This window comes from Ixodes scapularis, unplaced genomic scaffold (genome assembly GCF_016920785.2).
Source record: "Ixodes scapularis isolate PalLabHiFi unplaced genomic scaffold, ASM1692078v2 PGA_scaffold1__304_contigs__length_218370807, whole genome shotgun sequence".
In the NCBI taxonomy this organism is placed as follows: Eukaryota; Metazoa; Arthropoda; class Arachnida; order Ixodida; family Ixodidae; genus Ixodes; species Ixodes scapularis.
In genome coordinates this window covers 71,418,217-71,435,134 of record NW_024609846.1, presented here as the reverse complement: position 1 = coordinate 71,435,134, position 16,918 = coordinate 71,418,217, and positions in this window count along the sequence as shown.

Genomic DNA, 16,918 nt, shown 5'->3' with positions numbered 1-16,918 from the left:
GTTACTCCGCTTGACCCTGCCACCTGGTGGCAAGCGATTTAATCTTCTTTCGCGCTGCGCGATAATTTCTTGTTACCGTGCAACCGCCGCTTCGAATTTGCTCTTTTGAGATCGGCTTTTGGTTTCACGAATGGTTTGCCATTCTTCCGAGATGTGCGGTTGACGAAGGAATTTTGGTTCGAAGAATAGCAAAGGTGAGACGTAAAGTGCGTGAAGTAATTGGGTATCGGTTGTCTCCGTTTAACATCGCAGTGCTGACGACGAGAAGACTGAGTAACTGCTTTCGAAAACAAGTTTCTTTACCTGCGGGGGAAGCTGGCTTCGTAAATAAACACCGTTCGCGGAAAGCTCGTGTTACGCTTTTATTTTCTGCCCCTCTAGCCCCGCACAATCAACTTATCGTCCTCGTTAAGCCTTATTGAGCTTGATTTGTTCGACTCGGAGGCGCCCTAATGTGATGCAGGCGACGGTGGAAATTTGCTACCGTGCTCTCAGAACGAGAGTTTCTCCCTTTCTAAAGGAGCATAGGTTACAAGAGCGTCTCTCCCTTTATGAAGTGCTACAGATACCCTTTTTTTTCTAAGAGTGAAGTGTCTACTCCTTACAGCAAAAGGGTATGACTTGTTTGTAAAGCATGTCTATGCTTAAAGAATGACAACATATAGAACAAATAATTGCTATTTTCTTAAACATAAACTGAACTAAACACATAAAACATCACTGAAGCGCAGCCATAATCTTTTACGAAATGCAGAGAGATATTGCGGTAAATATACCGCTCAATAGCGAATTCGATTTTGCAGTGCGCAAAGCGAGAGGTGATGACATTAATTCATCAGTAGGAGTAACAAAAGTTTAAACATTAAAAAGTGACTATGTCGTCAAGACATTGGGGAGATATATGATACATTAAACAGCAGATTTCGTCACAAGTTTGAACCCGAGTGAAAACTATAATGATCTTCTAGCAATAAATAGATTTATTGACATACAAATTGGCATTTTGTACAAGAAGTTCTGATAGAAACCAATACGAAAACATTTGCGACGTTAATTAAGATACAGTTAACTCAACAAGGGCCTTCACGGCAGCCAACATCTCCCATTTCTTTTTATTTTGTCATTTAATAAAGAAGAAGAGTTGTAATACGCGGATAGTGGTGTCTATGAGCGAAAGTATCAGAAATGTTTAGATGTGGCTGGTAAAACAAATTTGATGGCATATTCGTGAATCAAATGGACAATTGTATTCTACTGATTAAAAGAATGAAAGGCATATTCTTGGATTAATTGGACAGTTGTATCAGTCGCCTGTTTCGTACTTTGTCTAGCGTGATAAAAATTCCCTTGAAGAAACCCATGCTTCATGATTTTTGTTTTATTTTCCATCAATTTTTGGAATTCCAAGTCCGATTTTTTATGAGTGTGATGCGCAGGTACTTGGGTGAGGCGACCAAGTAAATAGAAACGGAGTTGACATAATATGACAGAACTTACAATATTGAACGATTGAATTACATACGGCAGGTTTTGGCCGTTTTAATCTTTATTAGCCAGGTCATATGCAATTCAGCCAACATTATGATGGTTATGCACAGTTAAAGCAAAAATGAAGGCAAGTTTCACAAAATAAACGATATTTATCGCTGGAGAAGGGGAACAGGGGGGACAAACGACAAACACAAGTCCCCAAACACAGATACGTGAATGGTGCGCGCTGAAAAAAAATCATTTGGTTGTGGTATCGAACCTCGGACCTCCCTATTTACAATGGAGCGCGCTAGCAACTGAGCTGAGCAGGAGTTACACGTCAGTAGAGCAAACGGGTTTCATCGGCTGCCACCAGTGTATCACCAACAAGGATGAACGACCCGTAATTAATGGACAGGTACAGGCGAGATGGTCAGAATAAATATTAATAATTCCTGGAAAAGGGGAACAAAGGACAAACACAAATATCCAAACGCAGCTAGGTGACTCGTGTGGGCTGAAAAAATCTGCCTGGCCTGATATCGAACCAGGGACCTCCCAATTTCTAGGGGAGTGCTCTACCAACTGAGCTAACCAGGAGGTAGACGTCAATAGGTCAAACGTTTTTTTTTTCAATATAAGTAACCTTCACCACCTTAAATTACAGGCCGTTCGTCCTTCTTGGTGTTAGACTGGTGGCAGCTGATAAAACACGCCTGCTCTACTGACGCCTACCTCCTGGTTAGCTCAGTTGGTGGTGCGCTCCACTGGAAATGGAGGGGTTCCTGGTTCGATTCCAGGACCAGGCGAATTCTTTCAGTGTGCACGAGTCACCAAGCTATCTTTGAAGATATGTGTTTTTCTTCTGTCGCCCTTTTTTGATTCTTCGGGAATTATTATCCTCTACCTAATATTAGTGTGTTTGCCTCAAATTTCCACCTATATTATTCAACGATACCCTCGAGTATAAAATTCATGTCAACTTTGAATCAAGAGGATGGTTTGGACAATGGCATGCATCTTGAACTCGGCTATAAAATGGTCATCATGGCTGTCGAAATACACAGAGAAAGAAAAAAAGTCATACCCTCTGCAATGTTAGCAGTGTCGAAACAGCATAAGTTGAACATTAAGATATCCAGAAATTACAGTCAGTACACGAGAAAATTTGTATGTGATTCTTGAACGTTTATTTTATCGGTATAGGCGATCTTGAAGGTATTGCCGTCTGCTGCAATGCCTTCCTTCGAATGGTGTCGGTATTTTCTATTTCTGAAAGAAAATGCAAATAGTGTTAATTCACACTATTACAGTGTATTCTACAAGCAAAATATTTAATTCACAAAGCTTCAGTTCGCAAAGAGCTTGCGCTGCACTCATAATATAAGGTTGTATCACTGGCAGGTTTTCAACGATATACGCGAAGTACTGTTGTTTTATGAATATATTTGCAATATACCAGCCTCTGAGTATAAATAAACATTGCTGATTCTACTCCTGCTCAAAATATTCACGTGAAAATGCCAAGATATTGAGGCCTGGAAATATTTGTTAATTTTTTTGGCAAGAATAATTTATTTTCATAGGGCGTCTTGCATGCGCATACAGCGTGATCTAAGGTATATGATCATAAAAATATGGCGACGTTTGTGCCTTTTTCTTTGAGCCAGAAAATAGATTTCGCAAAATGCCCTAACCTATATAAACGCGGTTCTTGAATTACTTGATGGGGCCCAATAGTTTAAATAGCCATACTAATGCAAGTATGTCAGCCTCTTAAGTTCACAGACACTATAAATGGTGTCTATGCTCACACTTCTTGTAGAAGGCACCATATCCGAGACTGCCGAGTCCATAACCGTAGCCAAGGCCGTAGCCGGACAGACCATATCCGTAGCCAAGACTGTGGCCGTAGCCGAGACCATAGCCAAGGGTAGAAACCACTGGAGCATGGTGAACGGTAGAGTAGGAAGTGGTCAAAGGAGCAGCCACAGAGTAGCCGCCGTAGCTGAGGTAGCCAGCGAAGGCGCAGGTGGCCAGGACCAGGACCAGAACGCAACGGAACTGGGAATAAAGTGAAGAGTCGGCAATAAATTCTCGCGAATAATCTGTTCAGTTAAACTAATGTTCAGACACCCGCTATCATTCTGAAAGTTTGGAAATGAGGTATGATATTAAACGATCAGGGGATTTAAATAAAAGCAAGAAAGATATCGAACAAAACAGTAGATTTTACGAAAAACGTTGACTCCGAGAGAACATCGTAATGATTTGCGCGATATAACTAAAGCAATTTTTCGGCATAATAATGATTGGCGATTTTGTGTTTTATTTTATCCGGGATACGATAATCAAACTTCATATTTGTAAGGTTCATATATAAGAGACTGAATATTTGCGACATCTAATGTGTGAACCGTATTATTATAAAATGTTGATTCTACACATGTCGTATTCAAAGGTATAAGCATATCACTCTCTTTTGCACAAATATCATAAAAAAGTGTCAGCTCTTAAAAAAAATTAAAAGTATATCACTATGAAAGGGCAGCACTCACCATGTTTTAGGGTGCTCGTCTGAGAAGTTCAAACTGACTGCTGAGGATTCTAGCACGGTTTATATTATGTACGTTTCAAGGCTGGAAATCATTCAGCCAATAGCATGTCCACTCAAGACTCGTATCCGTAATAAACTGGTGGAGTTTCTTCGTGTTCGAGATAGGGCGACTAAGTGCTCTCTTTCTAAATCGAATAGCGCATCAACATTCTTGGAGTCACCGATTTCCCCCATCATCTTTTTTTTTTTTTCATCTCCAGCAGGGAACGCCCTAGTTTGGAAATTCGTAAGTGCTTGCAACTTCTTTGTCGTAATTCCAGATGACAATCTCCATCACGTTTTTCAGCTGCCCTTATTTTTGTTTTTGTTTTAAGAACTAACCATATTATCAAACTTCATAGGAAAACAACCAAAAAACCTAAATTTTTAGCGGGTATGAGTTTTATTGTTCTCAGAACTGTCACTGAATTTACTCCCGTCAGCCATATGGTTCCAGTTTAATGCTAATACATGACTAAAGCTTCGTCTGATAGATAGTCTTTGGACAGTTTCCATGCAGAATTGGAACCCGTTATTTCGAAACGTATTCCAAGAGCTCATATTCTTGCTGTGTAATATACCGTTAGTTCCTGTATGTCTCAAGAGATTAATTGCAGCCAAACAGGACTTTTGTAAAGCCACTTTGCTGACACTATATTTTCAAACATTTCCTCCAGAAAAGCGCACGTGGGAGCGCTTCTAATCCCCGCCCAAGTTTTAAATTAATATTCTGATTTGGTGAATGAAACGAAAACCGGGAATGCGCGGCTGGTGCAGCTTTTTCCTCTCAGGGATCTTGAAAATCGCGAGCGCGTGCCTTCTGCCAGACGAACAATCAGCGCGTGCTTCGCTATGCGCTTGCCACAGGACATTTCGCCGAGTGCAGACGACGCGGCATTATTTAGTTACATACTCTTCTTCCACGCAGTGTTTTGCTCAATGGGGCTCAAAAGCCTTTCAAGAAGGTAAAGATGAAATTGACGCCAACCTAGTTGATTGAAGCAATGAATAACCCATGTTTTTAGATCTCTAAAAAACCGCTGTCTTAAAAACAAGACAAAAATTATTCGATAAAAAATAGAAAAACTTCGTCTTAGTGTTTGCCGACTTTTTTATCGTCCTAATTACTTTTAAATCTTTCAGCACAGCCGCCAAGCGCTGTCATACTTAAAATAAAAATATGAAAAAATTTAAGAAGCGGCCGATGCCTTGCACTTTCTTGCACTGAGTTCTTGTATATTTCAAAGTCAGCGGTATAGTGTGTTCACAAATGAGATAAAATATATATATTAAATGCTGTTGTTAATTGGTAAACACATGCAACTTGAAAAGTCTTTATAAATTTCTACATATTTGTTTGGCAAGTGTGTCATAAAAAATAAGAATTCCCACAAAAACTTGCAAAAAGTAAAAAAAAAATGAATAAAAAAGCGAAGCAATAGAGAATTGCAGTCTAAGTGTTTATAATATTTTTAAGGGAGGCCGCTTTAGCTGTCTGTAAATTCACTAAACCCGTTGCTTCAAGATAATACTGGTACCTTAGATTACAGTCTATTAACTGTTACAGTAGCATTACAATCTTACAGTCTTATGCATTCTGGTTATTTTTGCTTCAAATTTCACACTTGAAATGTGCAGCATGTTGTTGCAGGCGTTCACCCTACATTGTCTTTGTGGGACATGCTGACCTCCGACGGATTATGCTCAAATCACAGAATCGGAATGTCTTTCAATGCTAAGACCTTCACTGAAGCTGTAACACAAATTATGATGCAATTTCTGCATCATGGAAGGCGCCCGCACTAGAGGTGTTCTGCTTTTGCAATGCAGGAAGGAGGCCCGTGCACACAGCAAGACGCCTGCAACGTCAAGTTATCAAGTTATAAATATAAAAAAATGCCCTGTTAAGCCAAAAGAGCGGACATCAATCCGATGGAGATTATGGGTTACCTACTGAAAAACTGACTCTCCAAGAGCCACCGCATGGACTCGTTGAGCTGTGCGCTTTGGCAGGCCATTAAACAAAGATAACCATTCAGGCCAGCCTGATTGCCGTGCCGGCAGAGTATCTCCACAGTCGGCAGTCCGACGGCGGAGGCTCTATAAAGGCACGGCAATCACGTCGGCCAGAGCGGCTCTCTTTCGGTGCCAAAAAGAAGACAGATGGGAGGAAACTGAAGACGTAGCGTGCGCACGATGCCCTTTCAACGTCAGCTTGACCAGCTGCCACATGATTTGGGACTCCCTGGACCTCCATCCTCGCAGGAAAAAGGCCCTTGATAGGTTACCTGAGATCGACCAGACCCATTACACTGGACGAAGAGGTTCACTCAAGGTACACTCCACAACACTAAAAGGCCATATTCAATGCGCTTTTAGAGTGCATATATGATGCGAAACTCTACGATTTCATTTCACTTTGTCTAATTTAAGTTCACTCCTGACCTTTATATGGCTACCTTCCCTCGCACTATTTCGCGTTCTAAGTGTGAGGCCGTACCATAAGGCTTTATGAAATCAATGCTATACTAACATATTATATACGAATAAAGTTATTTTGCTTTGTGTGGCGATCTGGACATGCCTTCGTGCGCCTTTGACTTTGTTGAGCCCGCGAGGGCTCGACAAAGTCATTACCGAGAGGCTGGCACATACGTATCTGACTGTTAATTTTTAAAATTAAATTTGAGCTCTCACGTAGTTTCCAGTGGTGTTTTCGTTTAAGAAACGCAGCATTATTGTCTGCATTTCTTGTCTTCCAATATACTGCACAGGAAAGGATATAGTGAAGCCTATGTGTTCCTCAAGGGCCGTTCGGGTAATGACGATCCTTAGAGACAAAGGTCACACGCTACGTTCAGTATCGTTAATGATGAACTAGGTAGCGTTTAATTACTTCGAAGATGGAAGTGTAAACCTTTCAAGGTATAGCTTTAGATTGTAAGCTCGACATATATATTTCTACTTAATCTTTACGAAACCCACGCCTAACGCCCATGAAAGCCTCTCCTCCACTAAGCGGAAACCAGAAACGGAGGAGCACGTAGGGGCCTGGTTGAGTGCCGACTTATACCCGTTCGCATTTTCAGAAATCACACTTAGCACCGACCGAATACGCTTGGCGGAAAAAAGACTGCACCATTCGTATTTGTTGCCAACCGCCGCGTACGAGCGGCGGCTGTGGTCTGTCACTAAAACTGGGAAAGACAGTCCCTCGGGCGGATTTCTAGCAATACTGCTATTCCTCCCAAAGCGTATAAAGGATTTTTATGCCACTTGACCGGTTCCGCGAGAAAAAAAGGATCTAGCGCCACCGGCCACTATTTAGAAAATTGGCATCGGCAAGGACCTATAGCCGCCTCTCCTCGACTTTAAAGGGATACTTCAACGAAATTTAAAATATTCCCGTTGTGTTCAAAGATAAGTTGAATATGATCCACAATATCCGTAAATGACAATCCCACGTTTGTATTTTGATCCTGGTGGCTGTATTTTTCGTTATAAACGGCCCACTCTGGCAAGCGCTCGGAGAAGGCCCAGCTAAGAGCACGTGACATCCAACGCAATCGTGACGTAGGTCGTCTCAAGAGAAGCAAAGCTACGGCGAGGCTGACGTCAAGAAGATGGCGTAGTCGCTCCAGCCACCGAAGCGGCTGCTTTTGTACGAATTTTGAGTGGCGGGTTAATCTTCTATAGTCTTCTAGGGGGACAATAGCGACTTCTGCGACACACAAAAGGCATCCTCGGGAAGAGGGGAGTTCCTCCTTCCCCCCTTCTCTCGTCGTGGCCGGAGACGAGACAACCTCCGTCACTAGCTGTCAAGGTTCCTAGACGAGCATTACAAACGAGGCGTTAGCGACATCCACCAGGTGCTCTTTGCTAATCGTTTAATTCGTTTTAAAATTCCTTTTCGAGACTTTTTTAACAAGATATTGGTATGTTCCATGTGATACTGCTCTTTTGAACACATATAGACCAAAAAATGAGCGCCGAAATTTCGTTGTAGTATCCCTTTAAACGAACGAAGAGAAATACTGGAAACCACGAGCGCTTATGTTGTGCAGTCTTTCTCTTCGTCCGTTTCAGGTCGCTCCGTTTCAAGATGAATAAGCTATGGCTTCCGTTAATTGCAATTTGTGAGCGGAACAATCTTCCGGTCGAATCCTACCCCTGACCGGTCTTCCCTTATTCCTTCATCGCGCTGCGAGATTTCAAGGATTGCCGCAAGGAATCTTAAGCATCGTTGCAACTTGGGCAACTTGGTTCTGCATTGTGAAACCAAAAACAGCGCGAAGACGGAGGAAGACGAGCATATGCACACAGAAAGAGCGCTGTGTGTCTGTATCTACTCTCCGTGTCGTGTATATAGATATGTTTACTTTTCCTGAATGAAACTAGTTGAAAGTTAGCGCCTGTCTTGTATTCTTCTTTTCCTTCTCGTTTTTGCGCTACTTTATGTTTTACTGTATCTACTCGTTCTTCATCTCTCTTCGGAATGTTTTGAATATCATGTCAACGAATGCGACGTGGTGTCGTAATCAGTCTGTAAATCAGTCCTTGCTGATCCGTTTGTCGATCGGTGGGTATGTCGCTAGTACACTGTGAGAATCTGTTAGAAAACAGTCAGAAAAAAGCACGTAATCACACGGTTAGGAAAGCTAGCAGAGCACAATAGAGAATAAAATAACATATAGTGTTGCTAAAGAAAGCAGGGAAAACCTCGGCTAGTAGCTGAACAAAAGTCAAATGGCCGATACTGATTTATGTAATTGCTGCTTTATGATGCAAAACGCTGTTTCAATCATTGAAAATAACTTTCTTTTTCTTTTTTTCTTACTTATTTAAATTAAGTTTTAGGAGGTACATATCTCAAATAAATTTTCAACTAATAGTTCACACTTTCGAAAATTGCCTTCTGTTAGCAGCTGTGGAATCCCTGCGCAATGACAGACTAAAGTCGAGACGTCACGGTAGACTTTATACGTTGGTTTGATTAGAAGGCAAAAGCACCCAAAGGTAAAGGTGGTGGGCGTACTGACGTTACACTTTTGAAGCTGTTCAATTGGTTCGTCGGCTTCTAGTGTTGGCCGTGCTTGACTTTCGCTGTTTTATGAACTTGCGCGTTCCACGATGTTATTTGTACCCTGGTTCCGACCTCCTAATAATCGGCGGATGACTTTGAAAGAGGTCTATATCATCCGGTCTTGGTGCACGGGCGTTTTGATGCCAGACACACTGAAAACGTGAATTCTCATTGCAAATTAGCTTAGGCGCCACCGTCACCTGACCACGCCGGACACGCTAAAGCAACGCTCCGTCAAAGGATAGCTAAATCCCCGGTTTCAAGGTCCATCCGCCTGAAATACTGGACAACGCCGAATGTACTTTCTCCAAGGAACCCCTGGAAAAAATTTCAACGTCCGGTGAGGTTTATTTTTGGGATTATCCTCTCACGACCCTCGCGCCCTCCTTGCGCCTCGAGCTAAGTCTAACACGGCCAGGCCGCACAGCGGCGCACGGGGCTAGGAGCAAGCGCGTAATCTCAAATCAACCGCCATGCAAGAAGAGGACGCATCTCTCAAGGAAAAATAAAAAGATGGGGCTCCAATCCACGGTTTTGAAGGTGGTTGGTCAGCGAAGCTCTGCTATCACCTGCAACGACTCCCTACTGCACTATACGAAATTCCGACACCGGTCGCAGCACGAAACCTTATATACCAATCTCTCTAACATCTTCCCAAGTAGCACAACTCGCTGGTTTGGGAATGGGGCGGTACCGGTCTGCCGGCAAGATCCTACTGGCCCGACGCTGGAAACGCCCCGTGGGGCGACAACGGGCCAGTGAGATTGCCAGTCACTGGCCAGCGACTGGGACTGACTGGGACGCCCGGCACTGGGCGTCCCAGTGAGTTCCCAGGATGCTGCCAGCACAAACCCCCAGCGTAGTACCAGTAATACGGTAAGATACCAGCAAGACCCCAGGCGCGGCCTCAAGCCATACAGTTCCCGGTCTTTTTTTCCAGCGAGTTCCTGGGCTGCTGGCAGCACAAATCCCCGGCATAGTACCAGCAGTACCGCAAGATACCAGCAAGACCCCAGGCTAGCGGGCTAAAACCATACAGTTCACGGTCTTGTTTTCCATGCTAACATTTGGTTTTGTGTGCAATTCACACCTGAATAGAAATGATGTAGTTCATAACAAGGGTTATTTTAACACGTAATGTGTGTAAACAATAAATGAAACAAACAAAATTGTTACCGTCATTGTTTATTGTCAGTTGCAGTGAAGCTACAGTCGGCTGGTAATCATGCGCTTGTCGCCAGAGAAGCGCGCTGAATGAAAGAGGCTGCATGTCACGGGCCTAGGAAATTTTCTTCACACTTCTCATGCAGCTTGTGATGCAAGTCGACCATGCACCCGAGAAGGCAAGTCCTTCATTACAGCACCTGTAAAGAGAATCGACACCACAGTAGAATGACAGGGTAAATCAATACCAGCTGGACGTGACAATCCAGAAATTCCAAACTGGGGTGAGAGGCATGAGACAAGCAGCCCATGTAAAAGGAAATGTTTTTGTAGCTAATGCACTAATTGTCTTTATTTTATTTTCAATCTGGAAACCATATCAAAACAAGAATCCCTAAGGGACACACCTGTAACAACACACTGGATGACCAAGGGGCGAAAATGGTCCAGTTATCTCATAATCAAGGTCAGCTATTTGTATGAAAAAGGCCCACTTCAGAGAAAGGCTTGTGGAAATCATCTATTTTAATTCAAAAGGGCATGTCGAGAGATGTCGCGAGCTTGGCAGAGTAGTTGGCATGTTGTTTAACACTGACGTTTGTTACGATAGGTGTGCAGTCCCCGATATCCACATTCAGCATTTTTAGGTAAACATAGCGATTCATTAGCATTACTGAGACAATGACAAATCATATCCTTGACATATACAGCTCACCGTTGTACACATACTAATGAGATTGGGTAGACACAGGTAAACATGTAATGCATTGCAGAGTATGACACCCCGGTTCCCACATAATGGCAACTTGACGACTAAAAGTCATCTGCAGACTTCATGAAATAAAAAATAGCGATTACACAAAAACTAGAATATATTATCAGCGTCCACCATCAAACTCACATTGAGTGTTTTCCATCGGCATGCCCTAGCCCTTTAAAATGCCCGCAAGCCTCACTTACTTTAAGCATATGACATCCCATGAGATGAAACATTCCCTCGTTATCATCATTAAGATGTCTACAGGTGCGAACAGTACAGGAATATCAATTGAAAGATACCAAATCAGTAGTGAGGTAGTGTACAGTGGCTGGTAGATGCAGGTTAATATGTATGGGACATCTATTTTCTAAGTGATATTGTTTATCTGGTCAATTTTCTTCACATACCCATCACATACTGGGACAAGGTTCTCAATACAGTGGAAAACAGGAAGGAGGAGTGAGTTCCAGATTTAGTTTTGCACAAGTTATGTGGCAACTGACTTCATCCTCTTAGAATTTATTAGAGTGGATCTGGGTGTAATGATGTCTAGCCGGACAATACTGCCAGGAGCACATGTCCCAAAACCTTCAGAAACGGGTAGAGGAAGTTTTAATCATAATTTCCGTATTGCGATGAGAGCTGCTCACACTGAGAATTGATGTGAGCAGTGTCGGCCATCCCTCTGTCTGAAATATCTATGCGTCAGCCACCCCCTATCAGAAAAAGATTTAGCTGAGCGCTTTTTACGGCCCGCTCAGCTCAGCCACTGAGCGGGAAATTTACCAGGCATGCACGTAACGCTCAGTCGGCAGTGGCCATAGGGGTGCAGGAATTGTCTTCTCCATCGGCATCTGCGCTCCGGTTGGTCGTTGCTGACTGAGCGTTGTGTGCATGCAGGTGCTTTCCTTTTGAGTGGAGCGGGTCTAGCAATGCTCAGATAAAACTATCTAATGTCTATGTCACAGCCTCAACAGCCAAACGAGCAGTCTTCTTCCTCGCTTGCACAATAGACCAAAATTGCACTGCATACTGCTTAAGAGGCTTGTTGGCATGTTTCACACTCACTCTCTGCAGACAGCTAGGACTATAGGTAAGCGAGGGAAAAAAAAGTGTGAACACATATCATGCATGCCAAAAGAAAACATCAATGGGACTACACGAGACTGCATTAAAGTTGCCAATTGGGCGCGTTTTATACTGCACAGCCACTGGCTGAATCACATAAGTGTCACACTTGCCGAGCTTGAAGTACAGTCGTGATCTTTACGAGTGTGAACAAGCGATCGTCGACTGTTCAGTACTGGGAGTATCATGCACCAGCGGACTTGCTCTCCTTTTAAAATGCCTTGCGAACCAAGCATGGTAAGTCATCTGATAAGGAGAGAACGTCACCACGGACAGCACTGAGCAGTTGATAATCACCTGCTTACCTTCATATGGATCAAGTCTCTACTTGACCAAGGTAGGCAGTATGTGTGCAGCAGAAACGGCTGTACTGAAATCTCAAAAGGATGAAAGATCAGAACAGGCTTGGTGAGGTTTCACGTTGCAAGTATGCCCATGCAAATTTCACTTTCTAAAACATAAACACGCATTTCAAATTGTCAACCAGGACAAGCCGCGATTACACAGCTGTTTATATAAGGCAGCTAACCATCAACAACCTTCGCAGACTGCCATGGACCTGATCCTCGGCTTGGCTGATGACGCAGGAACGAATTGGCCTAGTCGATGCTAGCTTCCGTTCGGCAAGGGCTGCACTGAGTATAAAGATGAAAAAAGTGTTGTAGATTATGTGAAACAAACAAAAGCAATCCTAGCATCCACAATTCGCTAGAGGCACTGAAAACAAAAATAAGAGGTTGGGTCAATTATTTTAATGCAATATACTTAGGACACATACCATGACTGCAGGTAAGATATTTGCTGCCTTCAATCTAGATCTGCTTGAAAATTTACAAGCCAAATAACAAATATTTTATAAGCTGAAATATATTTTGCTGGAACTACAAAATCTGAAGACTATCTCTGCAAATATGGTGCTATCTAGTACACCAGAGATGAGTAGAATTGGATTACAGCGTCCCCCTTACAAAGATTGAAGCAAAACAAGTATAGAATCCGCCGTGCCACTACAGTAAAACCTTGTTAATTCGGATCTCATGGGACCGGCAAAAATGTCCGAATTAACCGAAAGAAATATCGAAAGGACAAAGAAAGCTGCGCGAAAACGTTGCCTTGTGACCCACCTTTATTTTGAGAAAAAATCTGCTATTACCGCCTGCTTTCTCGACGACACTTGGGCGAAGACGGCAACTTTCCTTAGCGCGGTCGAGTGCTCCACCGCACTCGCACTGTCGAAGCTATGCATCCCGTGCGCTGACAATGTAGCACAGCAAGGCCTCTTCTAGTTTCGGGTGCACCACCTTCCAAGGCCGCTTTCTTTTCGCGTTGAACTTCTCGCTCTCAAAAGCCTGTAGGATATCGGCCAAAATTTTTACGTACGTGGCCAAAGTGCTTCTCTTGACGTCGTAAATTTCCGTAAGTTGTCGAAAGACGCCGCCCTCCAAGGCCCTCAGTATTTCCACTTTCGTCGCTATATTCTTAGCCTAGTACAGCTGCAACGGAAAACGAGTAGCACAAGTGACCAGTAATCGGGGCGGCGAAATCGCGACACCCGGCGCCATTTTTCCCGAGCGCCGATAGCGAGAGTGCCAGTCACGTTGCATTTTACAATGCGGGGGTGGCCGACGAAAAATTGAGGGATAGGATAGTTGTTAAAATGGCGGGCTTTAGGATCCCCGCGTTGAGGCATAAAACGTGACTGTCACTCTCGCTATTGGCACGCTCGGGAACAATAGCCCCGCATGTCGCGATTTTGCCATTCCGGTCGTCGGTCACTTGTGCTACCCTTTTTCCGTTGCAGCAATGCTTCTGCCGCTTCCTTGCCAGGAGAGTAACGCGCTGAAGCACGGCGATCCAGAGCAAAACTGGTGCGAAACACGGAGAACCGAAAAACCATGGGAAAACCGGAAAAATCACGTGCGCACTTCGGATGGATATCGGTTATACTTTTTGGAACAGACGGTAGATAGCGCCACCTGCCGAATTCGTCCGAATTTACGATAGTGCGCCGCGTTCCCTCTGAATTAATGAGCGTTTGCTGCCATTGACTAATACATACGTTTGACAAGACCGAATCGGCACTTCAAATTATCCAAATTTCCAAATTAGCGGGGGTTGAATTAACGAGGTTTTACTGTACAACAGAAACGACTCTACTGTGATCTCGTGGAGACCAGAGTTCGGAACAGGCATGAAGGATTTGGCACGAGAAATATGCCAATGTCACTATTCATTTTTGCAACATTAAAATGACTCTGAAAGTGCGACCAGCTGCAGGGTGTATTAACGCAAATCTTGCGAGTGCTGAATTGTAGGCACAGTGCCCTGGTTGTGTTCATGTGCGATATATGACCAAATACCATAGAGACCAATACTGCAAACCTCATCGAAACCCAATGAATGCGGTGGCGAACGGCGTGAGTGGCGCTGTTCACCTCTCTTGCCATTCATTTGTGTTTGTGTGTTGCCACTTCCAATGGGAAGGCTTCAGCCATTATTGGGAACACTAAATAAACAAATAAAAATGCAAACACAACACACACAGCAATACTGGCAGCAAGTCGAGACGCACTTCTGTTGTAAACTCAGCATTCCGCTTACGAATGGGATGCGCAATTTCCCTACAGGATTTCATTCCACGTGAATGGCATCGGAATTGCTAAAGGCCAGTCCATAAACACAGTCTGCGTTAAAAACAATCCTATCAGCAATAAGTTTCTATTATATTGCTCAATATATAAAGAACCTTACCATGAACAGTCTTGGCAGTCTTCCATGAAGCCTGGCCTTCAGCAGAGGAAGCTGTCATTCTGTGTCGTCTCAGGACGCTCGTATCAGAATGGCGAAAGTGGATGCTAACTTCTACTCGGTAAGGACTGCAGTAAGTATAAACATGAAAACACAGATTAGAATATACGATCAAAATATCATGGACCAACTTGAAAAAAAGTGCACAAAAAGACAAGGACAAAAGGACGGGAACACATAGAACGCAGACTGGTGCACACTCACAACTTGATCTATTGAACATAAAAGAAAAAGGATCAGAGAAATCAGAAAGGCTGTGTTCGGAGAATGCGAGCTTCAGAAACCAGGGCGTGAGCAAAAGATGTCAGGTAGACTGTTTTACAGACACTTTGGAAATAACTACAGCCTTTCCATGTAATAAGGTGGTGAGTTCATTCTGATTGAACATCTTGAAAAGTAACAAACAAGAAATAAAAGAGAGGAATACATACACTACATACGAGTGTAGACTCCCAACTCACAAATTGGAGAAGAAAAAAAATAAAGAATGCGAAAGGAGCTTTAGCAAAAGTTCGAACAGGTCCAAGTGGAATGTGCTAACTCCCACCCATATGCATAAGACTGTAAACACAATTTTCTTGGCAGCTCAGGTAACAGACGGGTGTGCGGACACATTGGTCGCCCATACTAAGAATAATAAAGGCCTAAAATAATCCCCTTGTATAGTTTTCACAGTATCTGCTAATTATTCACGCTTTCTCTAAAAGCCTCGTCCCACTAGAGCGACAAACACCGATTTTCGTCCGACGACACCACAAAGTTCCATGTCGCCGATGCTGTCCCACTGCAACGGCCAACGCCCGCGACAAATAATAGAGGCGGAGGGCACCGCGCTCTTCCAGACATTCTAGTTTACCAGTGAACAATACGGTGGAGGGAGGCAATCAAACAACCCCCTTTCCCCTTTCCGCCTCCACCCGCCGGCGGGCCGGCCCAACCCCCCGCCGCTGCCGCGGTCCCCCCCCCCCCCCCCCCCCTCCCCCCCGCGCGCCCGCCGCTGCCCAAGCGCTGCCGCGGTTCCCCCCCCCCCCCCCCTCCATCTCCCCACAAGTTCCGCCGCTACTGATGGACCTCGAGTAGAGTGAACTAGGGGAGGGTTCTCTAGTTCTCTAGTTCACTTTACCTCGAGCGAGTATGCAGCCTATTTGTGAGCGAACAAAAACAGCCTCGCATTACCCCATTCGCGCACAATTAGTAATACTGGTAAAAGCAAGCGATCTAGACAATAACAAGGATTTTGAACGGAGGAAAGAATAATCTAGCCCTAACAGACAAAGAAAGGAACTTACTTTGGAACGACCGTACCATGATCTTGGCTGTTGAGCAGATTTGACGTAGTTCCACGGCTCACAGTCGCTTCCTTCTTGTTTAGACACATTTGAAACTAAGATAAACTCCACGCATCACGACTAATCGGTGAATTGACCTGAAGACAGAGATATGAAAACCCACACGCCCGGCCAAACGTGCAAAAAAGGGCTGCGGATTGGATTGGATTGCATTGGTTGGCTCTAATGGCTATCTAGCGACTTTACGGAAACTATCCTCAACACGGTTGCAATAAAACGACCAGCAATGCAAATTAAAAAAAAAAAACATTAGTATACACAGTAATAATATCTTATTTAGCATGTAAACATTGCCACAATAATATAAATGCGTCCTGAACACGTAGCAAAAAATTAAATACGAAACGAACCGCACAATGTATCCAACCGTCTTTTAAAACATCAGGTACTCTGTATGTCGGTTTGGCTTTGGTTGTTAACGCGTCCTGCTGGTAACGTGGTGGTCGGTGGTTCCAATCCCACTAGAAAGAAAGATTTCTAATTTCTTTTTTTATCGCGTTTTTTTTCTTGTTTTTATTATTTTAAATATTTTCTGTGTTTTTTGCAGTCGCCGGCCCCCT